The sequence below is a fragment of the Triturus cristatus genome, chromosome 4_2, assembly GCF_964204655.1.
Source record: "Triturus cristatus chromosome 4_2, aTriCri1.1, whole genome shotgun sequence".
Lineage (NCBI taxonomy): Eukaryota > Metazoa > Chordata > Amphibia > Caudata > Salamandridae > Triturus > Triturus cristatus.
The window spans coordinates 187,731,251-187,749,393 of record NC_140586.1 but is presented as its reverse complement, the minus strand read 5'-3'; the positions used below and the strand labels follow the sequence as shown (position 1 = coordinate 187,749,393).

Genomic DNA, 18,143 nt, shown 5'->3' with positions numbered 1-18,143 from the left:
CACATACTTTCACAGCTTGGAAATACTTTTGTACTTTAGAAGTGATTAAATGATTTATGCTTTTATTTACTGGAAAAAATATAAATCCTTAGCAATGTTTTTTGTTGCTAGCCTTTATTTAAAAATACAGGCCTCAACAGTAAGCATGCTCTATCAACTCAAATAATGAAATATAGCACAACAAAATACTGGCCAGGTGGCAAATTGTGGGCATGGGTACATCTTGGAGGGGAGAAGAGGAGGCAAGTGGGGAAAAAACAGTGTCAAAATGTAAGAGACTTGTGAAGAGAGTAAGCAAGAGGTGGGTGCAAGAGGGGCAAAACCAGGGAGAGAAGGTTAGAGGCTGGGTAGAAATGAGAGGTGAATTGAGAAAGGAGAGGAGATGCAGATGTAAAGACACAGAACCAGGAAGAGCCTAGCCGTAGGGAAAAGGGCAGAGGCAGTGCTTTAAATGGGCCAGTACTCACAGGTACTGAGTACTGGCACTTCTTTTTTATCACTGTTAGTACCGGCACTTTGCTACTGTCTAGGAGGATACCAGTACTCATGAAAGGTAGGCTCATTGGCTGATAGTGTGGGGGAGCACTACGCTGTCCGAGAAGAAGCTGGCTGTCTCTGACACTGAAGGCACTTCTGTTGTCCTGAGCTCAGCTGCTGCTGACTATTCAGGATAGGCTCCTTTGCATGTGTGGAATGCTTTTGTGTACATGTCTGCTTGTTTTTTTCTGTGTGTGTGATGCCACCCTGTGTGATGCCACCCTCCCACCTCTAGAGCACTGCAGTATTTACCGCCTTGCTCTACTGAAGGTAGAATTGCTCCTGAAGAACGGGCGATCCCGGCTGCCTTACTCCAAGATGGCTTATTTGAAAAACAACAGGTCCTTCAAAAACAATACAACATCCAATAAATATAGACCAGAATCGGCTCTATATTGCTCGTACAATGCCCAGCCGGGCATTGAAGTTTTAATAATCAATAGAATTATTTTCAAACATATAATAGATTGAAGAGTGGGACACAGTCCTGTGTCCTGAACAACTGAACAAAAGGTACAGACAGTCAAACAAAAGAGACATACATCAGGCTGAAGAATGAAGCTTTTGGCCAATTCGAGATACACGGCAAGCTTTCTTTAAAGTACAACGTCATGCACAATTTTTTAACAAATGCGTTTAAAATGCATGTTTGTACATGGGGTCGACGACGTTTCGATCTATTCAAAAATTACATAGATCATCATCAGGACTAGAAGGAATAATAAGCCTGATTTAACAATTCCTGTGGGAAGGAAAAGGAAGAAAGGAGAAAAGGAAAAATATTTTAACCTATTAACACTAAGAAGAATCAATGGTGCCAGTAACCATGCACGGCATGCCATACGTGAGGAATACAAGTGGTCGGTTATTGGCGCGAAGGAAGTTGTTCATGTGAATTTAAACTGGTGAATTTACCTAAACGAAAGAGCGTATTCAGACTGTGAGTGCCTAAGTGCGCACTAAGGACTAGCAAGGCGTGTAGTGGGCCGTGCGAAGAATTCGTTGCTAGTGCATGATCGAGTTGGACAGAACAGTCAAGCGGACGTGAGGACTACGGTGAGCCGGTAACGTCGTGACTAAAAGGCAAGGGAGGCATGAAACTAACCCAATTCGGGAGACGATTCGCCTCTAGAGAAGGTACAACCAGTTCCAGTGGTTACGCGGATCAATCGGCCAGAATTATACCACGGCTGTTAAGCTGAAAACTAAGAACAGAAGGTATTAACCGGGGCTCCCCAATGCGGGAGGGGCGGAAGGAGGGGAGGGAAGGGACTCACCAATTGTGGGCTCCAGCTTGTTGAGGGAATTAATAGCACGACCAAGATGGCGGCTCCTTGGGACGGAGACGTGGGTCGGGAGCCGGCTCACCTCTCTACTGTCTGTTAAGAGGCACAAAACCCTGCACCTCTCGTGCACTGCAGTATTACCGCCTTGCTCTACTGAAGGAAGGATCGCTCCACTACAATTAGAACCCTCCTGAGGAGCTCGTTGAGGGTCTTTAGTTTCGCACAGGTGACCTCTTGGAGGGCACCGCCGGTGCAATCCTGTGAAGCGGGGCACTGCTTAGGCATGATGGGAGCAAGGGGCAGCGGGAGCTTTTGCAGGAATGATTAGCCCACGACAGGCTAGTAACGGCAGCAAAACAGATCCTCGCTTGGCCGTGCCTGACCCCAAAATGGCATCTGACACGTTACCAAGGTTTCCTCTAATTGAAGGGGGTGCAGCATTAAGTACCTCAGCAACTTCTTGCTCCACAGTGCTACAGGAGGGATGTAAAGAAGGAGGGGATTGCTGCATTCCCCATAGGCCATCTAAAACTGACAGCGCTCGGCAGTTGGGCAACCGGTCTTAGGAGCGAGCCCACTGAGGACTACTTACTCTCTCTTCCACCTCTCCTATCTTGGGGCTAGCTGTAGGACGAGGCGGATGACGCTTTCCCAGTCACAACAGGACTGATGCCTTCGATTGAACTATGATGATGCCTCTTGGGCGTAACCCAAAACTGTTCGAACTTACCGCGAAACCCGAGTACCAATGGCCATTGCCCGGTGGAGCTGTTCTATGCAGCTATAGAGGAGTCTGGCTCTGGTTTACCCCCTTGGCCATCACCTACCCAGCCGGACATCAGACATTGTTTTGAACTGTTCTTCACGGCTTTGTTTGTCTTTCGCCTTGACCCCTTTGTTACCCCTGAACTGCTGTCCCCCTTCTAGTCTGCCTGACTCTATCTCTTTCCCCTGTTTACCTTTCCCCCTCTACCTTCTATTCGCCATAAGACGCGTTTCTTGGATATGCAACGCGCAAATAACGTTATGTTACTGTATAATCCCATGTTTTTTCCCCTATGCCTATACCTGTAACTGTAACTGAGTTAATTATTGTAACCGTAACTCACTGATCCTCATGTAAAGCGCTCGGATACCTCCGGGTCTAGACAGCACTATATAAAGCTCTACAAGTAAATAAATAAATAAATTACCTGATGGGAAAGTGTGAAGGAACCAGTCTTGCACATGAACTGGACATCCCTCACGAGATGTCAGACCTCTGTGTGGTGATCTCTCAGCATGCACGGACCCTCAGTGTCAGCGGAAGTACCTCCTCTACTAATCTATTGGGATTCTCATCTTTTATAATAGAAAGCAGCCTTGCGATGTACGCATAGATTAGTGATGTTGTGGATATGTAGATAGCCCTGTTGCCCCGTGGATGAAGATAGTGCTGACATTTGTACATAGTAAGGAACGAGACCTTGCACATGATGTTCGGGCGTTGTGATAATGTTGTGCGAAGCTAGATGTAAAACAAGTTTAGTTTCAGAGAAACAAATCCAACATTGTCGTGTGTGCAAATGTAGGCCAAAGGTCATAGCTTGGAAATGTTATTTGTGAGGACAATGTAAGAAATAAGCTGCTTCGCTACATGGGATTATAACACCCACTCCTCATACTAAGATTCGATATCTAAAAAGCCAGCAGACAGTTTTAAAAACGTTAAAAACAGCTCTTTAAAAGCATCTAAAACCAGGTGTCCCAATAAATTATTTATTTATTTGTAGAGTTTTATATAGCGCTGGCTAGACCCGGAGGTATCAGACTGCTTTACATGAGGATCAGTGAGTTACGGTTACAATAATTAACTCAGTTACAGTTACAGGTATAGGCATAGGAGAAAAAACATGGGATTATACAGTAACATACGTTATTTGCGCGTTGCATTATATATATTATTTGAGATTCCAAGCTCTCAGAAAGCCATGGTACCTAGAAAAAAGACTGTTTTGGTATATTTTGTTTAAAAAAAGGTCAAAATAGTTCCCACACGGAAAAAGGCCAATTGTTCATGTGTTCTGAGTGGTAGACGCGACATAGTTGTTGCCCACATCCACAGACGTTCCCAGAGGCGTACCTCGTAGCATGTTTATGGAGGAAAGTGATTCCATCCAGTTCCCACAGCAGCTGCTGAGAGAGGCGTTGTGTCCCACAAGTTGTCCCCAAAGCCGTTGTTCACATCACCAGGAGCGAAAGCATCCCAGAGTGGCTCTAAGAATGCGTTCATCATCAGTGGAATACGCTGGGGACAGTAACACATATGGGCCTTTAAGGGGTCCATCAATACTTCAATGTCCAGTGGCGCAACCAATTCTGATCCGAGACATATATCCAGGACGCATTCCTGACGCGGAAGCTGGCAGCAGAAGACAGGTCAAATAGCTCCCATTCCAGAGTAGCCTGAATACAGGATGAATCACTACAGCTGGGGAACCCTCAGATAACAAGACAAGTTCGCCATTGAAGCATTACATGCCTCGTGTAGAGAAATGTCCTTGCAAACCAAGGAGCTGCTTAAGGCATCTTCACAGTCGGAGCGACTAAGAAAAACATCCGTATCCCCATTCCTGCAGTTTAACCTGAGCGGTAATTCCCAATACTTGTGCGCATATCCTTCCTCTAGTGCTTCATATTTGCCTACCTATTGGTACTGGAGATATTATTGGAATTGAAAGGTCGTGACCGGTAGGCTGATGTAACCATGGATTATCCAGTCAGTGGATGGTGCATCAGCCACAGTGAAAGGTAATTGGTCTAATTTTTCAATGTGCAACATGGTATATTTCACATCTCTATGTGCCATTGTCACCTGTCTTTCTGTGAGATCGTATGCTGAAAACAGATTTGTACTGTTGATGTAACGCCGTGGCATGTGGCCAGAACGTAACGTTTGCAACGCTCAGATCAATATTACTATTGACCGTAATTGTGACTTTCCATGTTGTAATATAGACATGTCTTGCTGTATTATGTCAATTGCGGAAGACACTATGTTGCTCAATGAATACATTCTAAATGATAAAAAGGTCATGCCATTGTCAACCAAAGCCATAGCCTTTTCTAGATTAACCCTACCAATCTTGTGCAATCTCTCAGCAGCTTTCTGTTGAGAATTCTTCCCCAGCTCGTTGCATATTCTGTGCAAATAGTGCTTTTGACGTGGGTTCGGGGGACCTAATAAAAAATTCATGAGATCCATGTCATCAGAAAGAAGGGACAAGTGCTGTTTTACCAGGGAGAGTGTTGAGGTCTTTAGCCATTCGAGGCATAAATTCCCAACACTATATGATGTAACCACCCGAGTGTTCTGTTTGTACATATCTTTGATCAGGTCTATTGATTCTAAACCCTTCGGTTTTACCCAGGAATCTAGACTGACACCCGTTTGTGTCCACAAGCCAAACCAACCAAACCTTCCAATTGGGCACTGATGAATTGAAGAACCATTTTATTTCATGGTGTTTAATGTATCCTTAAAGTGTGTAAAATGCTGCCAATCCTCAAAACGTGAGAATGCAAGAATACGTGGTGGGTTCAAATCCTTTGTTTTTGCTATACCCAGACATTACGTTTGTTGCAGTGTCTTGTTCACGAAAATCACTTGATTTGGTATGAGGCACGCTCTAAATAAGGCCTCTGTTCCCTGAACCTGCCAATCTTTTGTCCCCAGGTAGATTTTGTGTCTATGGTGTCTTTCCAAAAGTTGAAACCCTGTATAGACTGTTGGGAAATAAAGGAAGCAGAATATATCAGCTTGGCGTTTGTAAGCATATTTTTTTGCAGGTGTCAGTGCAAGCCTATCATAGTATGAGGCTGGATCTGGTTTTAAAAAATCTGAAAAATAAGCAAACTTTTGTACAAAAGTCTTTGAACTACCTTTCGGCGGTGTTGGGCAGTGTTCCTATTGTATGTAACGATAAACAGCACGTGGAATACTAGCTTTATGTAAAAAAAAAGGTGACCATAATGCTGGTAACGGAACATGTCTCCAAATCTACTAATGCCATCATACAAATCATTATTAGAAAATGCAGCTGATTGCTCTAAGTCTGAAAGCAAATTATGCAGTTTCAATGTCCCAATCATCAGAGAAAGTACTAGAGGGGATGATATCATTCAAAGAAATTTTAAACAAATATGGAATTTTCAAAAGTTCAGTAGGACCATATACATCATACAATACCCTGTCCCATATAATTCTTTCAGGAACTGGAAACGCTGTAATGTTCACCAAGGACAAGTCTCTTAGTTCATGGTGGGATGACGCATGTGGTTTAAGGACCAAGTTCGCAAGAGGTACTTGAGAGCATTCAGGGAGAAAGTGTCCATTCAGTAGTGGGAAAAAGACAGTTACTATACCAATCCAAAGTACCAGGAAAAGTAACCCAATTGTAATCCATAGATGTATCCAGGGAAAAACGAAGTAAGTCTTTTTCAGCCAAAGATAGAAAGCATAAACTCGAACCTTGAAAGGGAGAGGCGGTGTCAGCAGCTCAGATTCACTTGGATTCGATGAGAAATCATCATAATGCACGAAGTAGCTAGATGCCTTCCGGTCTATTCTTGGCAGTTCTGCAGGTTTTGTGGAACTGGTGGATGACTCGATTTGTGGCATAATTTATTTATTTATTTATTTGTAGAGTTTTATGTAGCGCTGGCTAGCCCTGGAGGTATCAGAGCGCTTTACGCGAGGATCAGTGAGTTACGGTTACAATAATTAACTCAGTTACAGTTATAGGCATAGGGGAAAAACATGGGATTATACAGTAACATACGTTATTTGCGCACAGTTTGACATAGGCGTCATCAATTTTCCAAATTGAAATTTCTGTACTTGTTGACTGTACAGTTGTAGATGTTTCAACTGGAAGAAGTATCATTTCATTGTTGTTTGCGGCTTCTCTTTGAAAAGTGGAGTCTTCAGTTGTTATTAAAGCTTCCATCTGAACTTCCTGTACAGTAGAGAGAGGAGTGTGACAGCTACCCAGGATCCCACGTGCCCTCCTGTTGAGAATTGGCCACATAGTGTGGGTTGATCAGATCAATTGAGACAAACTTTTTGTCTCGACGGCTGTCAGGGGTTGGAAGAAGGACAGTTCTCAGTCCTTCGACAGCTAGGACAGGTACAGGCACACGGTAAGATGGCCCAAATTCTTTTGTGTCCACAATTTTCTATCTGACCAGGTCCTCAATCTTTGGGACCCAGGCAGGTCTCGCCGTTACCATTTTCACTTCACCAGTGGCGGTGCATTTTACTTGGACTTTGCTTTGTAAAGCTCAGTATCCTTTAAGGTCCTGTAAAACATCCAAATGATCATTGAGGTCAAATGGGGTTTCAGTTGCCACTGTGCTGACATTATCGAGGTCAGGTACCGACATTCTTAACCCAAGCAGGAGCTTATAAGGTGTATGACCCCCTAGGGATTTTCTTGGCATGTTAAGTGCCCTCTGGACCCCATATAGGTGACCGACCCAACTGCCTCCGAGCCTAGCACCCTTGCTGTTAAGGATTGCTTAAAATTCACGGGTTTTCCTTTCCTCCCAACTACTGAATTTCCCTCAGGATAATGGGGGAGGAGTACCTCAAGGCCACACCTAAACTTCCCATGGCTTCTTTGTAAGCCTGGGAGCCAAACGCCGGGCTCTGGTCGGAATGTGGTGTGCCAATTGCGTTTGTCCTAATGAAGACCGCAAATCCTATATAACAGTTCGAGAGTCAGCCGAACGCTGGGGCCAAACTCACAGGAATCTAGTGCATGAATCGACTGCCACCAAGATGTACTTGTAAGCCCCCTCTGAGTGTAAGGGGCTGCAGTGATCCAAATAGACACACACAAGTGGTTTGTCTGAGATCAGTAAAGGTGTTTGTGGTGGACGTGCTACGTTGAAGCCCTTCATCTGCGCGCAGATGTCGCATTTATGGACAAAGTCCTTGGTCTGTTTAGTAAGACCTGGCCACCAATAGCGCTGCTTCAGTAACAAAACTGTAGCAGTGATCCTTGCATGAGCTGAACCCAGACCCTCTTGTACAGCTACTATTAATCCCAATCTGCGATCAGTGTTTGGTATTACTCTATCCCCCATTCCTGGAATTTGAGCATACAGAATGTTTTGTGCATCTAACTTGTAGGAGTACTCGAGTGGAAAGCCTTTCGGCAGGGCTGAGCTGTTGTGCGTGGCATTGAAGTCGCTCTGTCTCTTGTAGTGCTAGAGCAAGTTATTGCAGCAATGGCAGCAGTGCGTACTGTTGCCTTGGTGGCATCATCCGCCATTGAATTCCCTTCAACGTGAACACCAATACTTTATGAATAACATGAGCCTGTGGCAGGCCTTGTTTCAGCTTTGCCACTTGTTTCCAAAGCATCTTGTGCATTACTGTGCTTTACTGTGCAACCTTTAGAATCCCTAAATCCATTCTGGCCCCAATAATGTAAATATTCGTTGTAGGACTGGATACAATAGAATGAATCGCACACTAGGAGTGTGGAGAATTCACGATCTGTGTTCTGTAGTGCCAGTATCAGGACTTTTAGTTCCACCAGCTGTGCTGTACAATCTCCTAGAGACTGAGTATGTGTTTTTACCGGGAACAAACTTTCTGTCCCGCATGCACCCTTTTACAATTGCGCATGCCGCGGAATATTGTTGTTGTGTTTCTACGGCCGGCTGGGCAGATCCATCGGCATAAATGATACATTCATATTGATCTAGAGGCATTATTTCATTCGGCATCACCCATCACCCAACACATCAGTGACCTCCACTGGCTCCCCGCCGAAAGAAGGATAACTTTCAAGCTGCTCACGCACATCTACAAGGCCCTCCACAACATCGGACCCCAATACCTCAACAACCGCCTCTCCTTCCATACACCCAAGAGAAACCTCCACTCAGCCGACCTCGCCCTAGGCACTGCCCCACACTTCTACAGGAACAGAGCAGGTGGGATGTTGTTCTCCTACCTCGCAGCCAAGACCTGGAACAATCTCCCCCTTCACCTCCGACGAAGCCTGACAATGCATCAATTCAGGAAAGACCTCAAGATCTGGTTCTTCAAATGACCCCAATGGAGTTGCACCCCCCTCTGCCCCCCAAGCACCCTGAAACCCTAACTGGTGAGTAGTGCGCTTTATAAACCCCTGACTGAATGATTGATTGATCGGAAGAGGATATTCTTGTTCGTACTGGAGGAATGCTTGTGTTTGCAATGTAGGATTAAATCTGAACTCTACATCTGGCAGTGAGAGAGTTAGCCCACTGAATCCATCTTGGATGTAATGCTTTAGCATTCGGGATGCTTGCCTTTGTATTGGCGTCTAGGGTCAGTACCGAGGTCACGACAATTATCAGTTTCCCCATCTCTAGTGATCTCTCTCTCACTACAGTATTCTGTACTACTGTGAGTATTTTTTCTGTTGGTGCAAAATGCATTTCAGCATTTGTATACAATAAGTACTGCATCGCCTTCATTGAAAGTGATGTAGGTGTACCCGGTAGGTCCAGCAACCACTCGGATCACCAGATTAGTTGTGTTGACACATGTGTGTAAATGTTTAGAAGCTATTATGTCAGCTTATACGGAACTAGGATATCCGTATATTCCTGTGTCCAATGGTGTACTGAAAAATCAGGTCTAATTAATCGTAGAAAGGTTTTACCCTTTCTGAGTAATCCAAAATGTGTATTCTGCCAAAATTCAAGAATCCTAAAATGGATTTTAGTCTTTTTAGAGTCGTTGGAGATAGAGCAGTGCGCTTTTTCTAAAAATTGTGCAGCCAGGTTTTTTCCTTCACTTGACAATTCGCATCTTAAAAATAGGACACTCAGGTGGGTGATTTTTGATTTTTTTAAATTACATTTGTATCCCAAGTGGGTGAAACCAAGAATAATGTGGTTCACCCTAGCCAAGTGTTCCATTAATTAATCTTCCACCAGATAGATGTCATCTACATAGGGCAATGCCTCTTCATCAAAATTTTGAAGTAACTCTGTTACCCTGGCTGAGAACAACCCTGGGCTGTTCTCATACCCCTGGGGTAATCAACACAATTGGCATTGAGATCCTAGCACCAAGTATGCTGTCAAATATCTGCTCCCAGGCACTATGTTTTGACAGAAAAATCCATTTAAGGTGTCTAGTGTTGTTTTGTATTTTTTCCACACAATGGTATTCATTAGTGCAGCACTATGTACATCCTGTACCTCAAATGTGCATGTGGATGTGTTTAAATGTCTATAAACCAAGACTAGACAATATAAATTATTGGGTTTCACTGCAGGAAACAAGGGATTATTCATAGGTGAGGTGCAATTTTCTATCACACTCTGGTATTCAAGTTGAGCTCAGATCTCCCTGACTTGTTTTTTTGCCTCATGTCTAATCGGGTATTGTCTCTGGGGTTGAGGAATTGATTTTAATGGGATGTCATGATGAGGTGACTGATCATCCCATCCAACATGATTGTGGTAAAGTGCAGGAGCAAGTGCTAACGCCCACTCTTGCACATATGAATTTTGAACTAATTCTGGTATGAGGTTGGAAAAAGCAGGTAAAATACCCTCTTATCCCAATAGGCAATCCATTATAAAATCAGGTGGCCAATCCTTTTCGGCCAAAAGAATGTTGGAACCGTATGTCAGGTTCTCCCAAAAGATAGCCTTTACTTTCCTGAGTATGTCCCCCTTAATTTGGAGTGTTAATTCATATAAACGATGTGGGACACTTACCCTTGTATCCGGTGTTTCCACCGTGATATGCTCACTCAGCGCTACTACCGCCAGAAAGTCTATCAGATTCTGGCGAAATATCGTGACTTCTGCTGCGCTTTCCAGCATCGTCACTGCCCATTCCCCGTTCAGAAGCAGAGTCCTCAGAAGCCTGGGAATGTCTAATTTTAATCCCGACTACCTACTTCTTTTTAAATTGAGGTTTTGAAGTCTTTTGTTTATCTTACTGATAAATGATGTAGTCTGAAGTACAATGTGTCTCCCTTTTCGGCTTGACTCACTCTTCCGATCTGTACTTTGACCGTCCGTCTCTCTCTGAACTCTTTTCGGATATCTCCTGAAAGGAACGAAGTGAACATGTATCAGTATCCTGTTAGCTGTCAGGCTTTCTAATATTGTCACGGTTCCACAGATTATACTTTCTTTCAGTGTGTTCCCATTGAAGAGACCCACCTGTGACTGTGTTTTGTTTTGTTTATGTTTTTGTTTATTATGCCATTTCTTCTTTGAAGAATCATGTGCTTGCTTAGACTTATCCTTTTCAGAACTACTCTTAACTATTGGTTTCCCAGGTTTGGCTCCCAGATTATCTCTGCCTAACGAGGCCTATGTTTCTTCGATAATCTTTGGTAATTCGTGCTCCTGCTGCGCGGGAGTGAAGTAGCTCTGGCGTTGGCGTATAGCTACAGCTGCTGCCTCCCCTTTTATGTAATAATTGTTGATATGTGGGCAAAGATGTCCTCCAGTTTAATTCCCAGATTTAAGGCAGGCTCCGCCCGTACTCATTCTGAATTTGTTTCAGTACTTCTGGTATGACTGCTATTGAGGGGGTACTATGTGTTCTGGTATATACGGCAGCGAAGACTGTACCCCAAGTGACACAATCTTCTATCGGGGGAGCCATCCCCGTTGGCAAGCAAATTGTCCGTATTCTGTGTTTTTCCATTGTTCCCGTATGGGGAAAAAACGCTTCAAGCTGTGCTGTTTTTTGTGCTATTGAGAACGAGATTTGCTCCCAGCTGGCAGGAACCTTTCCCATAATTGCATTTAGTGTTTGTGGGCTATTACCTGTAGTAGCATGAGCAGTCCCGCAGGTTGTATTGTCAATGTTCTAATTACATATTGTGTTAGATTTCTGTACATGTTTACTAAATCTTTGTAAAGTTTGAGCATTCCTGCTGATGCTAAGGCAGCAATGCCGTGATGCAGTATGTATGAAGCTAAGACCAGCCATGACGCTCCTTCTCTGCAGAGTGGACTGAGTCTCACATGTTCTGTGGTGTGGGGTAGGGCACCTTTAAACCTATTATTATGCTCTTGGTAAGTTAACAGGACTTCTAAGTCCTCGTAAGGAAAATAATCATCAGGTGGTTCATCTTCAATATATTCATGGAATAACCATGTGTGTGCATCTGCAGGTGGGAATTTAACCCAATAATAGAATACCTGTGTTCTGAATGCTTTGTGTGCCTCAACCACGAAGGTAACTTGTTGCCGGGAGGCCATCTTGTAATAATTTCATGGTTACTGCCTGTCTGCAATTTCCTGAAATATTCAGTGTATCTATCTGTTCTCCAATGTTTTCGTCCTGTTCGGTCATTGTTAGAGAAGTAGTACTTAGCCACTTTTTTTTTTATAGAGATATGGTTTGCACAATGTGGGAACTTCTAATCCTCCAAGCTTGATTTAACCAACAGCTAATACATAGAGCATACCTACTCAGCTGAGGCTGATTTGTTTCCCTTCCCACTACGGACGTCTCCAGTAAGGATGTGAGTATGGGTCTCTGAGAAAGCACGACTGAACTACTCAGATTTGACCATTAAATAAGTGCCTAACCAACACTGGCGGACGCCATGTCGAGTAGTTCCTACCAAACCGTAGGACCTGCGCTTTGTTCAGACAACACAAACTAAGGGCTAGGTGTTAAGACTGATCCAAGCAACCCCACAGGATATGTCAGCTTATAGATCAGCTGACTCACAGTGCCTTCGTAAGCCCCCCGGATTTACTAGGGAGCAAATGGTTTCTGGAAACCACTGAACATGACAACCTTGTCCCCTCCGGGATCGTGGAAACAGTGCAGAACTTTTCGCTCAGTTTCTCTTGCTGACTAAATATCAGAGAAATATACAGAGATGCATAGTGGGACGTTTTCAATCATATTTATTGAACCAATGAAATTCTTGCTTAAAATATGTGTGCTGCAATGATTAGGAGGCAGAAGCAGATAAACGTGATTACAAGCACCAAAAGCGTAAATAGTAGGTAGAGTTCTATCTTGGTGCTAAAACAATGTATATATGCAGGCATATAAATAGGGCTCCCGGTTTTATGGTATTTATTTTTCTGCCATTTCCGTCTGTATTTAGCCATATTTATTTTTTGCTAATTTTATCTGTATTTATCCATATTTATTTTGGGTTTTGTGGAAAATGTAAGCTCAAATTAGTATATTTCCACATTTATTCAACCAATAAATTTGCCCTCATGCTTGAAGGTCTGCCAGGTTTCAGTGCTGTGAGCAGCCGCAGAAGATAAATCAGTTCACTTATGTGAAAAAATGCAAATTTCACTATCAACCTTGTGCATATCTACTGCTGTTAAAGCCGCGTTACAAAAATGTCTTTCTTTTTGAACCCTCTTATCTATCAATCCACTCATCTAATGGCCTGGCAGTGAGGGCAGACAATATTTAGAATTACTCAAAAAGCAACCCAATTTCCATTTTTATCCACATTTAAAAATAAATACAAACAAGAAAATTAATGTTTTCTGTCTGTATTTATCTGTAAACATCAGTAAGAACGGAAAACAGGGAGCCTTACATGTAAACAAGCCAGTAATCTGGTGTACTCCTACTATTCGAACGCTACCCTAAGCGTACCTAGAGTGTATGTAGGTATAGAGCCAAGAATCCCCCAAGGGACGATCCAACCCCATTACCTGCAGGGAAAGAGTGAAGAACCCCATCTTGGTCACAAACTGGACACCCCTCATGAGATGTCAGATCTCTGTGTGGCAATCTCTCAGCATGGACGGACCCTCTGTGTCAGCGGAAGTAGCTCCTCTGCTAATCTAGCGGGATGCTCATCTTTTATAATAGAAAGCAGCCTTGCGATGCACGCATAGTGATGTTGTGGATATGTAGAAAGCCCTGGCGCCCTGTGGATGAAGATAGTGTGGCATTTGTACATAGTAAGGAACGAGACCCAGTACATGATGTTCAGAGCATTGTGATAATGTTGTGCGAAGCTAGATGTAAAACAAGTTTCGTTTCAGAGAAATTAATCCAATTTTGTCATGCGTGCAAATGTATGCCAAAGGTCGTACCTTGGAAATGTTATTCATGAGGACAACGTAAAAAATAAGCTGCTTCACTACATGGGAATATAACAAACACACCGCAGAACATTACTCTTCCAATGAGGACCTTTAATTCATGCATCAGCAAACCACTCCCTTCTCGACATCAGGCTAGAAATTACATCACTCTTGCTTCTGATCAGAACCTGCAACACAAAACATATTTCTGGTACTATTCTCTTGCCGTAAAACAATACTACGTGTGGTGGAGCACTGACTCAAATATTCCATGAATGCGAATACCAAAAGATTACATCATCTTGCCAACAATTAATCTTAAGCATTGAATCTATATAGACGTGCCATTTCTGTGATACATCTCCGGTTGTGTGCCCTGCTGTGTCACACATTCGTACACGCACCCACACATTCTGACCCCAAGCGTGATATTGGGATTCTAATAAAGCTGTCGGAAAAAATCCTTTATGTAGCTAAGATCATTAATCACCACATCTGCAACAAAGGGAAGACAAGCACGTTTATTGCATATGCACAAAATAAAACAGCTGGGAGAGTGACCGCATCATGGGAGAAGCACAAGTCAGTCTCAAATTACACATGCTGCAAGTCCATTCTTATAATACTATTTTTGGCAAACAGCCATAACTCCAATATAATATTAACAATAGAAAAAGCTTTGTGCTTTTTTGTTCTCTCCCACCCAATCTGCTTACTTCATAATCACACATTTCCTCAGAGGGCAGGTTTCCTGTTTTCATGACTCTAGCAGTCATGCTACCTATACAAATTTAAGTTGGGAACATCCTCTGCTGCTCGGAGTTTCCTGCAAAATATCCAAGTCACGAAGGTTCCCAGAAACACACATTGTGCAGGAGGAAAAATCACTTAAAAGTCAGACCACATTTCGACCTTTTTTCAAAGTAGGCTGTAGATTATTTACCAGATAAATGTGCAATTTATACATGCACTTTGACCACATTTAAACAGCCTCATACAAAATGTCCTTCTTTGTACGATAATAATGCTTCGCAGTTTCTGAGTGAGAGACAGGTAAAACCGAATAGCGAACAGGATGATTAGGGCCTAAAGCTAAATTAGGGTTTTGATTCCTTTTATTCCCTTCTCTAGTCGATTGTTCCACTACCTCCTTACTTCCCCTGTACATTTCTCCCACTTCTGTATTTTGCATCTCTTTATTTCTTATTATAGGGAACATGCCTTCCACTTTAGCTGTTACCCTCTTGCAACACCCTAAAATAATTTGCAATACTAGGCACATCAATAGCAACATAACTATTATAAGTAACAAGGCCTTAAACAACTCCGACATCCAAGACGGCACCCAGTCGAACCACTCAGTGAACCACTCATCTGGAGGACCCCCTCTTTCTTCATTTTTGTATGCAAGTTATGCAAAGTCAATATGGCCTGAGTCAGGTTTCCTTCATCTTCATCATTTGCTGATAGAAAAGTGCAGCATACAGAACCAATCTTTTTACACACCCCTCCTTCGATCAAGTACAATATATAGCGATGCTGCATTACCATAAAACTGATTGAACACAGTTCCTCTTTAATGGCATTAAAGCCATCTTCAGTCACATTTATAGTCTTCATTAACTCCCACCTGGTAATTTGCACACAGAAAGCAGTTGCTTTAGCTTGAAACATGGGTAACAGACTCCCCAAAAATGTTTGGGCATCATTGACCATCCTATACTCTTTGGGCACATCCTGAAGTTCCAAAGTACTCAGCCATTCTTTTTCTTCTGTGGTGATGCAGCAAAGTTGATGCTTTACACATAGAATGCAAATGCAAATATTTTATTCTTTTTGCTGGTATTAACATAGATGGGGTGTACAGAGTTACTGGGGAGCAGAGTCCACTCTAGTCGGAGGGTAGTTGAGTGTATATTCGAGCGCCATACTGCCAGAATAAATCCATAAGGCTGGAGGTATCGCCCTGCATATCGGCATTGTATATAGTTAAGCCACAATTGACATTCCGTCCCACTTTAACAATCCCATTTGCCTGAAAGGAAAAAGAGAATTTCATTAGCTTCAAAGCTAGCTTATGATGTTGTTTAGTTCCGGCAATGTACATCTCTGTATGTTTTCATCTCATAGTTGCTTCATGATCCTTTACATTTTCAAATCTCAAAGGACTATTTGTTTCTGTGCCATTCCATAAAGATATGGCCTTACACGGAAACTAGCTCAGGTAAACCATTTATTATTGGCAAATACTTATGCTTCAATACTTATTACTGGCCTGGCTGCACAATCGAGGGCAGTGGTTTGGCAGAATAATTACTAAAGGTGGATGATGGATTAGATCTCCCTAGAAAACTTCTTTCCAATACTGCTTCCTCCCAATTTACTTAACTATATTTCTGCCCTGCTCCCTTCATTCTGGGTGTCTCTTTCATTATCTCTGTTTTATCTGTCAGACTTTGTAAAACTTCAGGGGTTGTATCACATCTAGTTGTATTAACTCGGGCAGTCACAGTACTAACATGAGTTGGCTGTAACTGTGCTTTTGTCCTACACAAGAAAAGGTGCAATGAAGAGTTTGTTATATTAACAGGCACTTCTTTAGGATACACTAAAGGTTGTGTTTCTATGGTATGGGGAAAAAGAGAACGTACATAATAACTATCATTTTGTGTGGAGGAAGCCACCGTATCCGGAGGAAAGCGGCGCAAGATGGCGGCGACCACGGGCTCAGGTGGAAAGGTTCCTCACAATATTCGACTGTTGGAAGAACTTGAGGAAGGCCAGAAAGGCGTTGGAGATGGAACAGTTAGCTGGGGCCTTGAAGACAATGAAGATATTACACTCACAAGATGGACAGGAATGATTATAGGACCTCCAAGAACAATGTATGAAAACAGAATATACAGCCTTAAAGTAGAATGTGGGCCAAAATATCCAGAATTACCTCCATTTGCAAGATTTGTAACAAAAAAAAAATATGGGTGGCGTAAATAGTTCTAACAGAATGGTGGATCAAAGAGCCATATCTGTTCTAGCAAAATGGCAGAATACATATAGCATCAAAGTTGTCTTACAAGAGATCCGGCGTCTTATGATGTCTAAAGAAAACCTGAAACTTCCTCAGCCACCCGAAGGACAATGTTACAGCAATTAAAAAAGAAAAAAAGCCCCACTTTCAGTTTAAGCTGTTTTCATTTTCCACAGTAGTTTATTTTATAGGTACATCTTGTAGACCTCAGAGTATTGTAAAGGAGTTCCCATTCGACGGCAATTTATCTTGAGATACTGTAAACAATCTTGATTTTACATCTGAAATATAGGCTAACATAACTTTGCCATGTGTAATCACTGTCTGCATAGTTGAACTTCTGGTGTCAAGAAAAATCTATTTAGAATTATTACTGTTGGGAACATTGTGGCACATGTAACTCAACTGTGAAAACATAATGACAAACAATTTGCTGCAGTTTTTACATTCTTTTTCAATGCGGTTGAAGCTTAGGGCTATTTATTAGTCTACACACGTTTTCACTTCCAGTTTTACAGTAGACTATGTAGACTACTAAAGGGGATGTATTCTACCCTTAGTCATCCCTGCCTCTGTGCTGTCTTTAGTAAAAGCTGGATGTGCTTGTGGACTGTTAGTTTTTAATAATATGACTTTTTCTTCCACACAACCTTCAACCAAGGTGGAGATTGTATTTGTTCTTCATTATCCGTCCTTGCACAAGAAATTCAGGGTTGTCCCACTCTACCCAAAAGCTTACAATTTTTAAATCATTTTTTCTTTTCATCAACCTGTGGAGACACATGCTGTGATTTCTCTTCCCCTTCCATTGTTAGTGTACATGTTTTAGAGTAAAATTCTCCCTTCACCTTTCATCTTTACTTATTGAATAAAGTCGCCATTTTCTCAATGTCATTGTGCATTTACTTGAGAAAATGACCCCTTCCAATTCATAAATCAATGGTTCCTAACAGAGGTGGCCGTTGGTAAGAGCTGGATTTTTACGTATTAAAATATATTTCTGTTGCCCTAATCTGCAGCTGATCCCTATAGTTTTCAACAATTTGTTTAGCAAAGAACCAAATTCATGTGTTGTCGACATTCTAAATAGAGCTCCCCAGAACAGAGAGCTGATTAATTTGCGATGTAATTTTTGACAGGAAAAGTTGTTTTCATTAAATAGAACTCTAACTTTGCCCTCCAAAAAACAAAAAAAC

General features: G+C 42.4%; 1 pseudogene; it reads left to right on the top strand.

Annotated features, from left to right (window-relative positions):
• The first annotated feature begins 16,623 nt into the window (after window positions 1-16,623).
• LOC146833328 (ubiquitin-conjugating enzyme E2 variant 1 pseudogene) lies at window positions 16,624-17,182 on the top strand (annotated as a pseudogene).
• The last annotated feature ends 961 nt before the right edge of the window (window positions 17,183-18,143 follow it).